At 47.0% G+C, this 4,979-nt stretch overlaps 1 protein-coding gene across 1 annotated transcript in view; it reads left to right on the top strand.

Moving 5' to 3' along the window:
- Positions 1-4,700: 4,700 nt before the first annotated feature.
- The window catches only part of SPOPL (speckle type BTB/POZ protein like), a 63,630-nt gene continuing 63,351 nt past the window's right edge, over positions 4,701-4,979 (top strand). The window contains exon 1 of the mRNA XM_019632003.1: positions 4,701-4,866. The gene's annotated coding sequence lies outside the window, so the exon portion shown is untranslated. The remainder of the gene's footprint in view (positions 4,867-4,979) is intronic.

The raw sequence follows: 4,979 nt of genomic DNA, 5'->3' as shown, positions 1-4,979 counted from the left end.
CGACCCACGGCAGCCCAGCTCCAGGTTGAGCTGTTGTTCAGCATCTTAGCTGTGGAGGGCAGTGTCACTGGCCCTCACATGTGGGATCCGAACCAGGGCACTCTGGCATCCCAAGCCAGTTCTTAACCATCGCGCCACTTGGCTGGCCCTGTAATTTATATTTTAATGGCACTGACAGACAAAAAGCAAATAAGCAGTTAAAATTATAAGAAAGCACTGGTAATATTAAAGATAATGATAATCACTAACACTTATAAAACACTGTGCCCAGCACTGTTTCAAATGATTTATATATATCCACTTGTTTAAACTTCATAACAGTTCTTTAAAGAAGGCTTTATTATATCTCCATTTCACAAATGAGGAACCTGAGAAAAACCAGAGATTACTTAACTTCCACAAAATCATTTAGCTAAGTGAGCAGTGGAGCCAGGAAATAGGGTTGTACAGTCTGTTACCTTTTGTTGCCTCTCAGACCTTCCAATTCCTTGTTGGTTACCTAATAAGACAAGGTTCTTCACCTTTCTGAAAAATTCTCTCTCTGTCTCTCTTTCTCTTTCTCTCTCATTAAATCTCAACAGTGAGGTCTCTCTGTTTTTATGTTGTTTAAGGAAGTAAAAACGGTTAACTTTGTAAAGCACCTGGTACACAGATTTAAGTCTTATTTATATGTGACTAGATATTGAAGGCATTTAAATTTGGTGTTCCTGCTCACTGTTTTGTTTCCTGACTTAGATTTATTTGTTTAGGAAAAGTTTGTTGAACAACTGATCTGTGCCTGGTACTGTGCTAGGCTCTGCTGACACTGAAAGAGTGTACCTGTATTCATGGAGGCAAAAGTCTATTGGGGAATAAAGAAACTAAACAACTACAAAAACAATAGTTACAGTTATGTTAACTGCCATAAAGGAAAATTATTGTAATCAGGGAAAGTCCACTAATGTATCAGTGAATGGTTCTCTAAAAAAGGACTTTGAGACTGAAACCTGAAGGATGAACTGGAGTTAACCAAGTGATGGCGAGTTCAGCTTTCTGGAACTGAAAAGTCATGTAGGGGCTGGACCTTAGCACACGTGCCTGGGTGATATAAAACAAAACTGGAATAGATCACAGTGGTCAATCATTCCTAAGCATCTTGTACTTAATCCTGAGAGCAACGGGAAACCACTGGAGAATGTTAAACAGCTGAATAAGTTACTTACATTTTGTTTTAAAAACATCACTTGGCTGCTCTGTGGAGGACAGATTGGAGAGAAGGAGGCNAAGGCTGCCTGGTTCACCTAGTGTCTGATGGGCGGCAGGGCCATCCCAGGAACATCGCAGGACCTCACCCAATGGGCCTTCTAGGACTTCTAGATTGCTCGGCTGAATGCAGGGCCCAATTCTATATTCCTCCCTCTTGGGAGGAGTGGTACCTTAGTCTGAGTGAAACAGGACGCCATCTCAGATACTGCTGCAGGAATGGCCCCTCAAAGTAGCCAGAGAAGACAGCCATGGAATTGCCATTTCTTGAGTCAGGGTCAGAGAAGAGTGGAATGAAGTGACCCCAATTTTCAGAGAGAAAAAGGCCAGAGAGACAGAACCACCCAGTGGCTGTTACAGGGGCAGATGTGTAAACTCCTCCAGCAAGAAATTGCTCTGATAGGCAGAAGGGTGTGTCTCCCTGGGAGGGGATCAAAGACCCTGACCCGGAGACACTGTGATAACTGAGCAGAGATAAAAGAGGAGACTGAGCAGCTGCACTTCTAGAGCCATTTGGGGCTGCTGCAGAGGTTGGTGACCTCTGGCTAGAGAGCACAGTGAAGAGCTCTAGGCTTCACCTGGGATTCTCTTCAGGGTCCAGAACCAACTGCAACTTCTCTGGTTCCCTGAGAGCAGAGAAGGAGCAGGGCCAGAGCACACCCAGAGGAGAGTAAGCTTAGCTAGTCAAGCTGAAGAAGAGAGAGGTCATCAGAACTACTAGATCATGGCAGCAGCGACGGCCTGGATTCCCGCACAGTAAAAGATTTCCAAAATGAAATTACATGTAAGGTAACTTACAAGTTATTAAACAAGTGTTTTAGTGTTCTTTCCCCCCCCCCTCCCATATAAAAGGCCTAGTATTTATAACAGTAAAAAACAATTAGCAAACGCGTTGTTCTTTTCTTTCACATAAATTCCAAAAGCTAAGTGTTAGTGTAAATGTCTGATCACAGGTGTTAGCTATGGAAGACCTAAGTTTGGTTCCCATGAAGAAAATTTAAGGTAGGAGGGGATAATGGTTAGAAAAATATGGGAAGCCTGCTCATTAGGAGAAAGAGCTTGGTGGACCACATTAAAAAGGGTAGTGGTATGAGCAAAATGTCCAGGGAAGCTCAGAGTCATCACTTAGGGTTCATGGAGTATATCGCCTTTGCTAACAAGCATATTACTACTGTTTTTAATCTCTAAACAGAAGATAATAATGGATTTGTGAACTTTTGCACTGTATACTTTCATTTTTGACAACCAGAATTTGAAAATGATAGTACAAACTTGGTGGTGGTATGGAAGGCAGTGCTGAGTTCATTGTGCGTACCCAGCCATGAAATGGGAACCTCTGTGGTTTAATGTGGAAAAGAGGAATAAGATGCTGCAGTCCCTCAAATATCAAAGTGAAATGCTTGGTTGGCTCTCCAGACAGAGCCTTATGGGGTTAGGTCAAGGAGATGCAAAGTCTGTGCTCATTAAGCTGAGGATGGCTCTCTCTGATCTTTACTAACTGCCAACCTATTAATTACAATAAGGAGAACTTCCAAGTGAGCCAAATCCATTGAGGAGTCTGGTTTCCTACAAAAAAATGGACAAATGAGCAGCAAAATGAGTGTCATAAAGTTTGTTGGTGTCTAAGGAGTTGGATGATCCTAATGGCTAATACCATAAGCAGTGTAAGCCTGATACATGACTGGTGGAAGCACACTATGTTCTACACCAGTGATAAAGCTCTTATTTATTTTTAAGTCACTTACAGCAGCAATAAACTAAAGCCTAGTAATAGTCTAGTTTATTGAACCACTCCCTGACTAGAACCCTGTCAAGTGTCAAGGGTCACCAAGTAACACTCATTTCTTAACTCCCAATTGGAAACCTACTTGAAGGATTGATTATAATTTGATTCCTTGATCATATTATATTTATCAATGCCTAATAATGACTGACTAGTGGAAGAGAGGGCATAATATGAACCGGCTGAAATAGTTAAAAGGCCTGGGCAAAAATTACATGTAATTTTCACTGTTTCGGTTACATATCATAAAGTTAATACAGACCCACAATGAGTATAGCAAATCGTCTTAACTGTTCTTTGTTCATGCTTAGAAAATGTGCAATTTTGCACTATTTTCTCCCATCATTTGCCAGCACACCAATGCTCACTTGCACTTGTTTTTAAACTCTTGGCCTAAGGCAACTTAGCTCTATGAGTTAGGCTGATCTTATTTTTTTCTGCTATTTCTTGGCATATTTTGTGCATTAAAGACCTGAATAAGATTGCCAATGTAGTATTAAAGTGAGGGGGATCTGTTTTCTCAGATTTCAAATCCCAGTAACCCTGAGATGAGTTCTTCTTTCTGATCCTCAGATGTTGAGAGAATTAAAAAAGATTATCGAAGTCTGTGCTTATAGGGCTCAACACATAGTAAAATAATAGAAGTTTTCGTTCATCCCCTCCCTACTCCTTTTCTTGGAAAACCAGGTAAACAGTCAGTTATTTGATACATAGCTTCAGTGAAAGGAGCTGGGGTCCTTAAATGGCATTTCTGCCTGCTCCCGCAAAGCCTGAATTGTTAGTCCCTCAAACCTCTTCAATGAGAAGATTCTTGGCAGCTAGAGCAATTATGTCTTGCCCATGGGCGTGCTGAATAAAGTTCTGTGCTTTGTCACCTGTTTCTCTAAATGCCATTCGGCAGTCCCCTCAACTCTCTGGACGTTTGCTTAGAGCTTTATTTACCAACGTCTAGTCTTGGGAAGCAGCCTGCTCTCCCCGCTTCCCAAGTACCTCCGGCCCTTCGGCGGCCCCCTCCCCTCGTAGGCCTGAGACTCCCCTTTGAGGTTCATCCTCCAGAGGAAAACCATTCCACTGTGGCACTTCGTTTGTCAAGTCGAACTGTTTTCTGTTTTTCTCGTTGGAGACTGTAGACTGATGTATTTATCGGTTCATATAGTTCTGGGCTCGCAACAGGGGCGTTTTAGCCTGGTACAGCCCCGAGGACATCGTGAGCAGAAACGGTCGCGGTTCGCACCCGACGTGGATCAATCAGATCAGTTAGGAGGCGTCACCGCTGGGCTTTTTAAGGCAAGGAGTTTTATGTTGGGCCGAAGCGGGGGTCCCCTCAAGGCGAGGTACGCGCTCGACGTCTCCGGAGCGGCCCGGACGGGAGCCCGGCACCCGGCGCCGGCAGCGGTGGATACTTCCAAAACCCGGCGGCGGATCCGGGTCGGCCCGGAAGTGGCCGGCGCGGGAGGGGGTGAGGATGAGCCTCGCGAGCCGCCGCCGCCGTGCGCACGCGCCCTCGCGGGCTAGGGCTGGGGCTGGAGTCGCAACTCGGAAGCCGGAGCCCGGACGGGCCCCGGGCGGGGGGTGGGGGGGCTGCGCGGGGGCGGGAGCGGCCGCCCCTGGCGGCGGGTTTGTTTATCCCGGGGAAGAAGTTTAGGAGCGGGAGATAGGGAAGGAGGGCGGGTCGGGGAGGAGGGATGCGGTTCGGCGGAGGCGGCCGCCACAGGGACTCGCCGCCATCACCTCTGCCGTCGCGGCCGCCTCAGCCTCTGGCTCCTGGGGCCGCCGCAGCCGCCACCTCAGCTGGAGAGGAGCCGCGGCCGGGACTGCCCGCCGCAGTTCCGCACGTCCGGGTAGGTGCCCCTCCCCCTCCGGGGTCCTTGCCGCAGCCCCGGCCGTTTCCCCCCGCCTATCCCCTCGCCCCGCCCGGACTCGCTTACGCCGGAGCCGGGCGGCCTCCCCCTCC

The sequence above is a fragment of the Hipposideros armiger genome, unplaced genomic scaffold (genome assembly GCF_001890085.2).
Source record: "Hipposideros armiger isolate ML-2016 unplaced genomic scaffold, ASM189008v1 scaffold_1061, whole genome shotgun sequence".
In the NCBI taxonomy this organism is placed as follows: domain Eukaryota; kingdom Metazoa; phylum Chordata; class Mammalia; order Chiroptera; family Hipposideridae; genus Hipposideros; species Hipposideros armiger.
The sequence above is the reverse complement of the archived record's forward strand: the minus strand, read 5'-3'. Positions and strand labels throughout refer to the sequence as shown.